Genomic DNA, 15,520 nt, shown 5'->3' with positions numbered 1-15,520 from the left:
GCTTATTTAGTTCTCTGCTGGTTACTAGTTCCTCACTTGTATTATATTTGATTGGTTCACATTTTGTCAGTTGGATACTTGATTGAACAACTTGTTAAAAAAAGACAATAATATTTTTTATCTACAGATATTAGGTATGATGCCCTAGGATGTGACACTTTTGTGGTGTGATGTTTCTCAGCAAACATAAACAGGTGAAGCACCTTTGAAAGATATGACACTAAGGATGCAAGTCTATTGGATCCTGGAGTAAATCAAAAATCACTTTGTTTTCATTTCCATATCAAAAAATAATCACAGGACAACCTATTGTATTGTAAGTGGTAATACTAGACCAATTGCAGACATTTTTATTATTAATAAAGGTCATTAGAATTCCTGCAAATTGAGTTTAATTTTTTTAAGGGGTTATGGCAAACTTTCAAAATTTAAGAGCTGCACACATTTTCAATGATATATTTTGACAATCACATTGTTGACTTCTTAGGATGCAGAATAAATGGATTAAGTTAGACTTTTGGTTCCAGCTGTTCAGTCCACCTTTGGTCTCATTGTCACTTTCAAGTGAAGACTACCATTCTACCAGTGCACTTCAAAATGGAAATACCAGCAAAATTTGGGCTGCAGTTGCTCAACTGATTCCCGAACATGATAAAGAAAGGTCTGAAACCATGGGGTTTGCTTTTCATTTGCCAACTGCTCCACTTATGTCAGAAACGGATAATTTGATGAAAGAAAGGCCCCGTCCACTGGCTGTCCAACCTGACTTGATTTTTGAGCTGGCCTTGAAATGGGCTGCCAGCAATCCCGCCCAAATTAGACAAGAACCTTATTTGTATATTTAAATCACAGTCCGAAATCCGTGGTAGGACCCTGACATGATTCTTTCTGTTGGTGTTTTTTGTGAAGGGCCACATCTAAAATGGCAGAATATATGTTTTCTGGCATTTTTGTGGGACCTACTGCCAGGTCCTGCATGCACCTCCTCTCCCCAATGCCCAAAGATCCCCCACCAACACCACCCCCCACCCTCCCCTCCACAACTTAGGTCCATATTCTAGGCCATCTGATTTCTTGCTTTGCCCAACCAACAAGCTCCCTCAGACCACCCATTTGGCACTTGCAGCTTGTTGGTCACATGCTTATAAGGCCAAACCACCAAGGTGGTTTGGGGGTTTTGCTGCTGCAACTGAACAGGTAGTGCAGTCAGAAACTGATCATTACCACAGCAAATCAAAACTGTCCCCATGACTTTCAATCAATGCACCCTGTCAGGTAGCAGGTAGTGTCATATTGCTTGGACTTTGACACAAACTACAGGTCAATACAAAACCACATTGGTCTATGAGAACTTTATATTATCTTATGTTAAACTCTTTTTAATGTTTTACCAGAAGTGATATACCTGTCTGCACCCTCCTAACATTAAAATTTAACTGATCAAGACCGCTGTGCTAGCATCCAAACACATGCATGCAGCGCGTCTTTGTTGCTGAGCTCGATGGAACCCACAATAGGCAGCAGCCAGCAGTATACCTCAAGTCAGCTAGCTTCACTTTGCATTTTACAGATAGCCATCTCAGACTGACATCTGTCATACAACAGTAATGTTAGACATGAAGGAATTTTTCACTATTGTCAAGTTTATGATTAATACTTAATATGTATGTTTGAAAGTTAGTTAAAAATGTATGTAGAAGAAACATAGATAAATTGATTTTGATGGATACACAGAAGCCATAGACAGCTGAGCAAAAATTGTCATGGAGAAAGCATGAACAATAAAATTATTCAGGAGTTGTTGGATGCAGCTGTATCTAGCAGATGTACAAATTTAAATAAGGAATCTGATACTGCAGCATGGGAGGTGGAAAATTTGCATCTCCAGTGTGTAAAATCACGTGCAAGCTCTGAGTGACTGTTCACGTCTATAAATTGGTTCATTCCTTCCCCCATATGCACATATATAATATATTATAATGAGTATGGCACACAATAGCACCGATTGTACTTATTTTAGGAAAATGGCTACACAAGGCAAGGGGCTAAGGACAAGCAGATAAGATAAGCAGTCATTTCTTATGTTTATTCAAAATTTTAAAACAGACTTCATGGTGATAGGCTGAGAGCGGAACTATGGGGTTGGAGTCCACAGGCTGAACTTGTATTCACCGGAAGGAAGGAGATGATGGGGAGGCAAAATTCTGGTCTTTAAAATACTGACAGGCATGAACGATGTAAATAAAAGCAGGACATTTAACTTTGACTGGGATCGTAGAACTCGAGAACCTAGGATCAGAATGAACATGCTTCAAGTAAGACTAGAGATTCCAATAGGATTTGCTGCAGCCATCAGGGAGTTACTTGCTGCCTATGAAGGGCAGTCAGCCAGGGTTAAATATTGCAGATATGGTGGGGAGATTGAGAGACAGATTTGCTTAATTATATTTCAAGATCAAAGAGCATTTACTTCAGGAGATTAAATGGAGGGTGGAGTCCATGATACAATAAATGCAATACATTTTCTGTAGAAAGAACTAGTTTGATGAGCTGAACTTATCTTTAATCACTCCATTCTTTCTTTTGTTATTTGTTTTTCCTTCTCCCAGCAGGGGAAATCTTAATTAAGAAATTTAAAGGCTGCCAAGGCACCTTTTCAGCATGTAATTGCACGGGAAAAAAAGTCTGTACACTAATGTTATGCAGGTGGGCATAATCTTCTTTTCTTCTTCTTCTTTTGGGCCTCCTTATCTCGAGAGACAATGGATACGCGCCTGGAGGTGGTCAGTGATTATGGAGTGACCTCTCCATGGCGCATGCCTGGGCAAATTTATGGAGGTTGAGAGTTGCCCAGTCGTCAAAACCCCCCTCTCGGCCTTTCTGGTGGGGTCCAAAGGAGTGCAGGACACGACGTTTGGCACCAGTATGGCTGCAGGAACTGCCATAATCAGAACAACAAAATAATGCACAATTTTTGACTGTGATTAACTTCACACTTGCATAAAAATTAACTGCAAGCTCTCCGACTATCAACTGTCCAAAAGTATAAAAGTGCATTGATTAAGTGAGCTTGGATTTGTATGGATCAATTGACTGCTTTCCCCGAAGAGTGGTGAGAATGTGGAACTCGCTACCACAAGGAGTAGTTGAGGCAAACAGTGTAGATGCATTTAAGGGGAAGCTAAATAAGTATATAAAGGAGAAAGGAATAGAAGGTTATGCTGATACAGTTAGATGAGGAAGGATGGGAGGAGGCTCGAGTGGAGCATAACCACAGCATGGACTGGCTGGACCAAATGTCTTGTTTCTGTACTGTTTATTCCATGTAATTCTATGCAATATGTATAAATTACATGTCAAATATTTAGAATATCACAATCTTAAAAATACAGAGAAGACTCCTTGGGATTGTGCCAGAATTGCAATGAGAAGCTTTTTTTATGTTGTCTGATGCAACATTAATGAGATGCGTGGAGTTCAGGTTGTTTGAACATCTCAAACAGGTTTATTAACAGCTAACAACTATATACAGTACAGAGCTAATTATTTACAGGACTTGCCTCTCGGTGTTATAGTAGCAGAGTGAGAATGGCATGTAGTCACATGACTATATCCTGGTACTTGGCTCATTAGCATACTATGATCTTAAAGAGACATTACTCTTAAAAAAACACAACATTCCCCTTCTTTCCAAAGATAAGTCTGGTATGCTAAAAGTAAGAAACACGTAACATTAGATAACATCAAAATTATTTACACATGGCTAGAGATTATGTAGAGGCTCAAGCGTCCATAGGTGGTCTTGATGGTTTGACAGCTCATGCTCGGGGATTTTGCACCTCATCGCCTCATCTGTTGCTGTTCTTTCTGCAGTTTCTCCCTCTCTGCATTCATTTTCTGTTGCTCTGCCTTCAACCTGCTAACATACTCTGTTTCTTTTCTCAAGATGACTACTTTTGGGGTCTCGTCATTCTTGGAAAGTTCTCGAAGAGCCAATCAACATTCCTTCAACTCATTCCTCCTCTGCCTCTTCAGGACATTGCGTGATCTTTGCCTCTCCTGATACTCTGCGTCTGAAGGCTTGGGGCTCAAAGTCAAGGACTTGTTGGGGGAAGAGTACTTGGTCTCATGGAGATACCTATCCGTTCTGGCTCGTTGTGGTGCTGGCGGTTCTCTGGAGACCAGAAGTGAAGGCACGGCATAATTGTGCTGTTGCTGGGTTTCCAGACTGGACCATTTGATGCTGGTCGGAGTCTGCAAACGGGTTTCCATTCTTGGAGATTTCCCCTTGGCAATGCTGTCGTGAATAGTTATGATGTTGAGATCCTTACACACTAGTAGTCCTGCCACTGCTGGTCGACTTGTGTCTACTAGGTAGAACGTTTGTGGTTTCCAAGCCAACTTGTTGTATCTGCATTGCATTGTTGTCGTGCCACTGCAAGGGATGGATGATCCGTTGTATGCAGATAGTTTGGGAATTTTCAGTTGTATCATAGACTTCCAGCGACTCCGGTACATATCTTTGACGATTTGGACTGGTAGGATATTTGCACTAGCACCGGTGTCTGTCTTGATCTTGAGTATATGTTTGTCAGCTTTCTTTGGGCATGTGATGTTGATGGTGGCAAAAGCTTCCAGTTGCTTGACTTCATCAACATGATGTGTCAAATTTACAATGTGGAATGCTTGCTCATCTTCTGATTGAGACTTATTTCTCTCTGGGTCTTGTCTCAGGTCTGTTTTGCTGTGGACCTCATGTATCGACTTGCAATTATACAGATATCTGGCGCTTTCCTTGCTGCTGTTGCAGTGCTGCTGTGCCTGTCTTTTGTTGGTTTGTGTTCTACCGTGGCTTCTGACTGCCAGACTTCCTGCATAGGCGGGCCCAGTATCCTTTTGCACCGCACGTCTTGCACAGGCCTCTAAATGCGGGGCAATTTTGCCGTGAGAGGGACCAACCACACTTAGCACACAGCTTGCTTGCGCTGTTCGACCTGGATATGGTGCCAATACAATTGACTGCACATAGTACTTGCAGGTTCTGTTGTCCAGCTACAATGGCTTCCTATTTTCTACCATCTTCCAGCAGTGCATCAATGCTGTGATCTTTTCTCCCCAACAGATCTTTCTGAAATGCTTCAATGGGTGTTGATACGATCACCAGCTCCACTATTCGGTCTGACAGCTCAGCTTCTGATAAGTCGCATTTGTTGCCCTTACTACGGCATCTGCTTACAAACTGGTCTATTGATTCCTGTGGCTGTGGCCTGTAGGACATTAATTCCAGGCAGTGAATTCTGAAATTCACTCATAATCAGAGCTGATCATCCAGCACTTTCCACATCCTGGCGGGATCTTTCTGGTCCTGTTCAGATAATCCAGAGGTATTGATTCTATACAATCCCTCATTCCCAATTGCTATCTTTATTTTTAGAGCTTGCTTCTCTGGTTCTACCGTCACTTGGTCTGTGAAGCATAACTGCATTCTATTTAAATAGTTGAAACTCAGATAGGATATCCATGGCATTCCAGTTCATGTTGGGAAAATTGGAATCCATCTTTCTGCTGCTCTTTTGCGCTAAAATTTGCTTTAAGTACTTGCTTTATGACTTTATTTGTTTCCCTTTTAAGAAACTCTCTTGGCTGATTTGATTAACAGCAGCAGCTTGTCTGTTTGTCTAGCTTCCAGCACTAAGCCTGTTTGTTTATACAGCAGTGCAATAGGTATTTCAAGTGCCTTTTTTGCTAGTTTGTTTATACAGCCATTCAAGAGGCAATTCTTAACACTTGAGTGGTTTTATGAGTTTTTTTAAAACTTGCTGAATGAAAGAAAGTCCTTCACGCTTGAGTGATTTAATGGGGTTTTCTTTTAATAGCTCTAGATGCAAAGTCCATGAATGGAGGATTCCTACGCTTTTTGCTGTCGAGCGCCTCCTGTAATGGCACTGACCACCATTCAGCCTGGGAGGGGAGTCGGGTGGTTCCATTTTTTTTAACAGAGGCTTTGAAAAAGATCAATTTTTAAGCACTTCACTGCTTTTTAGGGAAAAAATCGATCTGCTGAAGGACTTCAAAGCTTTTTATTAAAGCAGTATCCCTCGCCCGTCGGCAGAATGTGTCACCCGATTTCCTTGCAGCCTGTCATCCAGCTCTGTCTTCTATAGCTTGAGGTAAATGTTTTCTTCTTTTCCTGTTTGGGGCAGTATTTTCTTCAACTTTCTCTCTTCCAGCTACAGCGAGGTTGTTTTTAAAACCTTTTTTCCTGTGGTCTTCAAACTTGGATTGTATACTTCTCACCACAACTGCCACCATGCAATGAGAAGCTTTTTTTTAATCCACAGTTGCCACCAAGCAATGAGAAGCTTTTATTATTATGTCTGATGCAACAGAAATAAGATGTGCGGAGTTCAGGTTGAATGAAGATCTCAAACAGGTTTGTTAACAGCTAACAACTATATACAGTACAGAGCTAATTATTTCAGGACTTGCCTCTTGGTGTTACAGTAGCGGAGTGAGACTGGCATGTAGTCATATGAACATACGAACATATGAATTAGGAGCAGCAGTAGGCCACTCAGCCCTTCGAGCCTGCTCCGCCATTCAATAAGTTCATGGCTGAACTGATTACTCCACATTTCCACCTACCCCCGATGACCTCCCACCCCCTTGCTTATGAAGAATTTATCTACCTCTGCCTTAAAAATATTCAAAGACTCTGCTTCCACGGTCTTTTGAGGAAGAGAATTCCAAAGATTCACGACCCTCTGAGAGAAAAAATTTCTCCTCATCTTTGTCTTAAATGGGCGACCCCTTATTTTTAAACAGTGACCTCCTAGCTCTAGATTCTTCCACAAGGGGAAACATCCTTTCCACATCCACCCTGTCAAGACCCCTCAGGATCTTATATGTTTCAATCAAGTCACCTCTTACTCTTCTAAATTCCAGCAGATACAAGCCTAGACTGTCCAATCTTTCCTCATAAGACAGCCCAGCCAATCCAGATATTAGTCTAGTAAACCTTCTCTGTACTACCTCCAACACATTTACACGCTCCCTTAAATAAGGAGACCAGTATTGTACACAGTACTCCAAATGTGGTCTCACCAATGCCCTGTATAGCTGAAGCATAACCTCCCTACTTTTGTATTCAATTCCCCTCGCAATAAACAATAACATTCTATTAGCTTTCCTATTTACATGCTGTACCTGCGTACTAACCTTTTGCGATTCATGCACTAAGACACCCAGATCCCTCTGCATCTCAGAGCTCTGCAATCTCTCACTATTTAGATAATATGCTTCTTCTTTATTCTTCCTGCCAAAGTGGACAATTTCCCACTTTCCCACATTATACTCCATTTGCCAGGTCTATGCCCACTCACTTAACCTATCTATATCCCTTTGTAGCCCCTTTATGTCCTCTTCACAAGTTACTTTCCTACCTATCTTTGTGTCATCAGCAAATTTAGCAACCATACCTTCCATCCCTTCATCTAAGTCATTTATATAAATTATAAAAAGTTGAGGCCCCAGCACAGATCCCTGTGGCACACCACTCATTACATCTTGCCAACGAGAAAATGACCCATTTATGCCTACTGTCTGTTTCCTGTTAGCTAGCCAATCTTCTATCCATGCCAATATGTTACCCCCTACACCATGAGCTTTTATTTTCTGCAATAATCTTTGATGTGGCACCTTATCAAATGCCTTCTGGAAATCTAAGTACAATACATCCACCGGTTCCCCTTTATTCACAGCACATGTAACTCCCTCAAAGAACTCCAATAAATTGGTTAAACATGATTTCCCTTCCACAAAACTATGTTGACTCTGCCTGATTACCTTGAATTTTTCTAAATGCCCTGCTATAACATCTTTAATAATAGCTTCTAACATTTTCCCTAAGACAGATGTAAAGCTAACTGGCCTGTAGTTTCCTGCTTTCTGTTTCCCTCCCTTCTTGAATAAAGGAGTTACATTCACTATTTTCCAATCTTATGGAACCTTCCCCGAATCTAGGGAATTTTGGAAAATTAAAACTAATGCATCAACTATCTCACTAGCTACTTCTTTTAACACCCTTGGATGAAGTCCATCAGGACCCGGGGACTTGTCAGCCCACTGCTCCAACAATTTGTTCAGTAACACTTCCCTGGTGATTGTAATTTTCTTGCGTTCCTCCCTCCAGTCCATTTCTTGACTTACAGCTAATCCTGCGATGTTACTTGTATCCTCAAGAGTGAAGACCACTGCAAAATATCTGATCAATCTGATCTGCCATCTCATTATCCATTATTAATTCCCCAGACTCACTTTCTATAGGACCAACACTCACTTTGTTAACTCTTTTCTTTTTTAAATATCTATAGAAACTCTTACTATCTGTCTTTATATTTCTAGCTAGCATTCTCTCATACTCTAATTTTATCTTCCTTATCAATCTTTTAGTCATTCTTTGCTGTTTTTTATATTCTGTCCAATCTTCTGACCTACCTCTCATCTTTGTGCAATTATAGGCTTTGTCTTTAAGTTTGATATTATCTTTAACTGTTTTAGCTAATCACAGGTGGTGGGTCCCACCCTTGGAATTTTTCTTTCTCGTTGAAATGTATCTATTCTGTGTATTCTGAAATATCCCCTTAAATGTCTGCCACGGCATCTCTATTTACCTATCCCTTAACCTGATTTGCCAGCTCACTTTAGCTAGCTCTGCTTTCATGTCCTCATAATTGCCCTTATTTAAGTTTAAAATACTAGTCTTGGGCCCACACTTCTCTCCCTCAAACTGTATGTAAAATTCAATCATATTATAGTTGCTGTTACCTAGTCAGATGACTATGTCCTGGTACTTGGCTCATTAGCACACTAAGATCTTAAAGGGACAGTTCTTTTAAAGGCAATCACACAACAAGAATCACTTCAGGAAACTCTTCTATTGATTAATTTGGCTGTTTTGATATCACCAGAAAGATGTTTATTCTCACTGGGATCCTAAACTGCTCTGATAGATAGTTTTCTAAAATATCTAGAAGCCTTAAGCAAATAATGTGCAGCATTATCAAAGTGAAAATGATTAGTTTCTCTATGAATATTCCAAGAATACTGAAGGTAAGGTTATGGACAATAGTTAAGGTATTATATTGTTCTACTTCTTTCAGTACATATGAATATTTGGACAGTGAGAGCCTATCATAATTTTTTCTGCCTGTAAATTCCTATGATCTGTTAAGGCATTAAAATCTTTGCTTCCATATTACAATAATCTGCTCTATCTTAATCCAGGAGGTGGCCTGGGCCTCATTATATCACTCATCTGCTCTTGTTTAAGGCTTCCTCAAAAGGATCGTGGGCTCGAGAATAACTTTGGTTCTCAAACGATCATTTTCACTCTTCCTTGACTTTCAACTAATGTTGATAACAAAAATCATGGCTGCGATCAAGAAGGTGGAGATTGTCTGAAATGATTCTATAACTGTAGTCACAATTACCTGAATTTGAATTGAGTAGAATCTGACTGCTGCTTATGGGATTTGGCAAATCTTTGCTGCTATTATTTTGAAGGAACCAGTGGCATAAAATTTCAAAGCATTGGTCACCTTGACAGCCACTGATGGAGTCCTGGAACTGGAACTGGCCTGGAACCTCCAGGAGGTGACACACTTCTGTTACTGCCTCCCTCATGAATCCGAGCCTACTAAGGCAGATCTCCTCTGACATGTCAGATTAGGTGTGCTTAATCTTTACACATATGTAGTTGGGTAAGGTTGCGCCTTCCTCCATAACTTGTGGCACAGAGACAGCATTAACTATTTTAACCAAATTCTCCCATGCAGTGTAGACTATTGTATGGCAAGCATTATACTCTAAGCCCCAAAAAGGACAGAGAGTCCTTTGCTACACTCGTTCAAAAAACACTTTGAGTGTAGCATCTTCAAAAGGAGCAGATCTACAGTAAAAGCATCTATATTCCATAATTACTTCCTTTAAACTGCAGCTTGTTTCATCACAAGCTGTTTGGCTTTGCTAACAGCTACTCTAGCACAAAATCCCCAAAAATCAACAAGGCTACAGCCCTAGGCTCAATCCAGAGAGGGAAGCAGGTAATCATGTAAAATCCACCTTTAAAGAGCTAATTGCAAGGGTTAATGGGAAAATTTCATGAATGCATATAAGGATTAAAATATTGGTAGCAATTGCAAAGGCCATTAATATGTTAATATATCTTTCAGCCTTTGCAAAGAGTGTTTAGGTAATAAAATGCCTGGCAAAAAATGTCTGGCAGAATATATGTGGAGGCAGCAAAAACAAACCTGTGGCCAACCAATGGAGCAGAACAGCACTCCAACTAGATATTTAACGGCCGGAAAGTAGCAAATGATTCTGACTGAGGTTGGTAGTGAGGTAGATGGCCATACTTTCCATACCATAAGACAGATGCAGGAAGAGGACTAATTGGTGCAGCAAACCATTACAAGCTTTGGCAGTGCCAGTCATATGGCGCATGATAACTGAACTCGCCAGTTCCCATTACCTTCTTAGTCGCTAGATAGGAAAAACTTAATTTGCATAAAGGTTAAGAAAAAAATAATTTAAATATGGGAAGTACTAATGGAGAATAGGCAAAGAAAGGAACTACACGGACAGCTGATTATAATGAACTAGATTTCTGAACACAGCTTCCTTAAGAACACAAGAAAAATATGTTTTCAAACCTGAGAGAGGATAAAGATCTGGGGAGACTAGTTTCATACTAAATTTATGCAATCAGTCTAAAGATGCCTCAAATCTCCCTTTCTTAAATTAAGGAACTGATGTGAAGGCTCAATGCCCACAATACAGAACAGAAAATGAAGTGAGTTTCGAGAAGGCATCAGAAATTGTGCCAGATTGAGGAAAGGGCTGAGAATAAAGGACGGATGAACCCTAAGTGATTTTCTGGAAAATGCAAACTACTCTCCAGGCTAATCCTGTCATCATTATCAGGTGTTTCTGGGCCCACAGTCTTTTCTAGGGGAAAGAAGTCAATGAGTGGTAGGTTTTACAAGGGGATTGGTTGAGTGGCCCAGCCAAGGGTTGTGGAGCAAACCAGCTTCCAGCCCTTTGTTACCTGGAGTTGGGTAGCCCAAATAGTAATGCTTGAGGTTGAGCTCGCCTCCAAACTGGGGGAGCTTCCAGCATCTGACTCATATTCATGGTTTCTTCCCTGTTTGCATAAATTTGGAGATGCAGGTGCAACTACCTCAAATTAACTATTCCCAGCCCTGCTCCAAAGCTCCCACCAGGAGCTAACCCCCAGAAAAACCTTACCTTCACTCCCCAAAAATGCATTCTATTTTCAGTTTATAGAAATATATTTATTTGTACTCTATGCATTTGCTGATCTTTCATCCAGTTTGCTAACTTTACAGAGCAGTTACTTTAGGCCAGAACTTTGCCTTTTGTCAAACCAGCACCCTTATCTTTGATTCTTCTTTGGCTTTTGTATTTTTATATGACTCCAACAATGTTGAAACATTTTAACTATGCATAGTCAATTGTTCTCCAATTCTCACATCTGTTACATGTTCTACTTCATTTCTGAGAACTAAATCAAGAAATGTTTCTTTCCCTATTGGATTGGAAGCTCTTTGATCTAGGAAGCGAAACTGGATGCATTCTGAAAAGCGTTTACAGCTTTAATAATGTGCGTTGCCAGTCTATCTTGGGATAGTTAAAAACGTACAATGTTATTTCTCTGCTGCTCTTTGATATCTCTCTGAGCTGTCTTCAGATTTCCATCTCCATTGTCATTTCCTTTTCTACTTCTGTCCAAGTCTAAGTCACATCTCCATTATAACTACTATAACAAATTTGTACAAGATATTGATTAGGCTACATTTGGAATATTGCATGCAGTTCTGGGTACCTTATTATAGGAAGGATATTAGAGTCATAACATTAGAATGGGAATGTAAACCAAAAGCCACCCACACCCTGTCCCTACCCCCCGAGTATTACATAAAGAACAATATACCAAATCTACAAAGCCCATCACCATATATGCAAAACTGATGCACACCTGAGCCAGTCAAATACCAGGGATCCTCATCAAATTATCTTGATGCATAAACATGAACTGTTTTCACCATGTGCACAGCATAGTGACGCTAATACCTTGAATTTATATAGCACTTTTAATGTAGAAAATCTCCCCAATGCAACAAAATATTCCTCCAAGTGTGACTGTACAGAATATATGCACTTACTTTGTAACAAAAATTTCTTTGATAAATGTTTGTCTTTTAAACCCATAAAAGTATTTACAATTTATATAGATGATTTGGAGTTCGGGACCACTTGTAGGGTGTCAAAGTTTGCAGATGACACTAAGATGAGTGGCAGAGCAAAGTGTGCAGATGACTGAAACTTTGCAGAGGAACATAGATACATTGAGTGAGTGGGCAAAGGTCTGGCAGATGGAATACAATGTTAATAAATGTGAAGTCATTCATTTCGGTAGGAGTAACAGTAAAAAGGATTATTACTTGAATGGTAAAAAGTTGCAGCATGCTCCTATGCAGAGGGACCTGGGTGTCCTTGTGCATGAATCGCAGAAGGTTGGTCTGCAGGTACAGCAAGTAATTAGGAAGGCAATTGAAATTTTGTCCTTCATTGCTAAAGGGATTGAGTTTAAAAGAAGAGAGGTTATGTTGCAGCTGTATAAGGTACTGGTGAGGCCGCACCTGGAGTACTGTGTGCAGTTTTGGTCTCCTTACTAGAGAAAGGATATACTGGCACTGGAGACGGTGCAGAGGAGGTTCACTAGGTTGATTCCGGAGTTGAGGGGGTTGGCTTATGAGGAGAGACTGAGTAGATTGGGATTATATTCATTGGAGTTCAGAAGAATGAGGGGGGATCTTATAGAAACATATACAATCATGAAGGGGCTAGATAAGATACAAGTAGAGAGGATGTTTCCACTGGCAGGTGAAGCTAGGACAAGAGGGCATAGCCTCAAGATTATAGGGAGCAGATTTAGGACTGAATTAAGAAGGAAATTCTTCACTCAGAGGGTTATTAATCTATGGAATTCCTTGCCTAGTGAAGTAGTTTACGCTTCTTCAGTAAACGTTTTTAAAGCTAAGGTAGATATCTTTTTGAACAATAAAGGAATTAAGGGATATGGTGGGAGCGCAGGTAAGTGGATCTGAGTCCACGAAAAGATCAGCCATGATCTTATTGAATGGCGGAGCAGGCTCGAGGGGCCGGACGGCCTACTCCTGCTCCTAGTTCTTATGATCTTATGATCCTATTGGAGAATAACTTGCACAATATAGGCTCAAACACCCAATAAAAACCACTCTCGATTTTCATTTCCATTGACTATTATCCAAGGTGAAAATGACACGCATTCAGTTTACAAGGAACTGAGCACCTGTGCACTTAACAATGATTTTTTTCTTTACCTGCATAAACAAATGTAAAAAATCACAATGGAAGAGGAAACTGAATTTACACAAAATCTTTCTTCTATACCATTATCTTAATCTCCTCAACTTCTGTTTCTTGTTTTTAGTTTAGTTTAGAGATACAGCACTGAAACAGGCCCTTCGGCCCACTGAGTCAGTGCCGACCATCAACCACCCTAATCCTACACTAATTCCATATTCCTACCACATCCCCACCTGTCCCTATATTTCCCTACCACCTACCTATACTAGGGGCAATTGCTAATGGCCAATTTACCTATCAACCTGCAAGTCTTTGGCATGTGGGAGGAAACCGGAACACCTGGAGGAAACCCGCGCAGACACAGGGAGAACTTGCAAACTCCACACAGGCAGTACCTAGCATTGAACCCGGGTCGCTGGAGCTGTGAGGCTGTGGTGCTAACCACTGCGCCACTGTGCTCTATGTAGTTAGCAAATAAACAAATCAGGAGAAAGTTGTTGTTATGAATCTGGAGCCAAGGAAACAATTTCAGAATAACTCTTTCATTGTTGTTACGATGACTTTATTCTTTTAACACTTTTCCCCCCATTTATTCAAGCCTGTTATGCTGCCAAAAACAATCCCATTTTATAATTCATCTGAAAACCAATGAACCCCATCATAACTGTGGCTCGTAAATTTGAGTACTAGATAGCCTGTGATTTTCAGCTACAGGAGGAAAAATTGGATTAGGCCTGTTTTCGGGCATGGAAATCATGATGCGCAATTACCCCGGATCTGGTCCTGTTGAGACAGACAGCACGCAAACTTGTGATGCCTCCTCAATTCAATGCTTGCAGTGTTCAGCCAAGCATGTAATGAGCTGCTGAGTGGCTGAACACTGGAAAGGATCCCAGCAGAGTGCGTGGCTAATGTATGTTTCAGCTAGACTACGCACCTTAAAGGCAGCCTGCCCCTCTTAAAGGAGAGCTGTACTCATTATACCAAAGCTGCTGCTGACTGTGGAGAAATTGGCTACAAGGAAAAGCACACCAAATGGTGCATCAGACAAGAGAGAGGCCTCCCAGGTTTTTGGATGCTGAAGGTAGAGGAGGGCAACAGGAGGAGTGAGGTCATGTTTCCACAGGCTGCCAGGAGGCAATGAAGGTACACCCTGAGAAGGAAATTGGAGCAGGTGGCCACGGAGGTCAATTCTCGTATATAATAAAAGCAAAATACTACAGATGCTGGAAATCTGAAATAAAAACAAAAATTGCTGGAAATACTCAGCCAGTCTGGCAGCATCTGCAGAGAGAGAAGCAGAGTTAATGTTTCAGGGCAGTGATCTTTCATCAGAACGGTTTCTGATGAAAGGTCACTGACCTGAAACGTTAACTCTGTTTCCCTCTCCACAGACCTGCTAAGTATTTCCAGCAATTTTTGTTTTTGGTCAATTCTCGTAGTCTGGAAGTGCTGGAAGAGGTTGAATGGCATTGCACGGTGGTTAAAGTCAGTGAATGCATCTTCACATGATATCTCCTACCCTCCACATCACCAAGCTCTCAGACTACTGCAAGAAGTGCTCCCCCTGAAGACCCTTGCTGAGTGGGGCCTTTTGTACAGAGACCTCTTCCTTCTCCCTTTGGCACAGCTTCCCCTTTCTGCAGCCTGTGCTCCATGTTCTTGCCATATTGCAACCCCTGAGAGATGCAACTATAGCCCTCATAACTCTAGCAGGCTTTCTGCTGACAGGACAGAGAACTCCTCTGACCTTCCCATCGGGATGCAACAACACTCCCTTCAAAATCCAACAAGTCACCAAAACTCCTCCAAGAAAACTTTTCAGTACTTCCACAAACTCGACAAGAGCAAAAGTAAGTCAAAAACACCTCTTTAAATAACTCTAGTGTGGAGTGCGGGGTGGGGTGCGTGGGTGCCCATGCAGCTGAACAAATGTTCAGCTGGGAGTAATAATGCGAGAGTTAACTGGGTCTGTGCAGTCCAAATTGGAGAAGGTGGGTCAAATCAGTGTTAGAGATGATTTGATGTCATTATTTATCCACTCTGCATGCTTCCTGCGTATTGTCATGCAGGCCCCCCCACCTGC

Source organism: Heterodontus francisci, chromosome 13 (assembly GCF_036365525.1).
Source record: "Heterodontus francisci isolate sHetFra1 chromosome 13, sHetFra1.hap1, whole genome shotgun sequence".
Lineage (NCBI taxonomy): Eukaryota > Metazoa > Chordata > Chondrichthyes > Heterodontiformes > Heterodontidae > Heterodontus > Heterodontus francisci.
The sequence above is the reverse complement of the archived record's forward strand: the minus strand, read 5'-3'. Positions refer to the sequence as shown.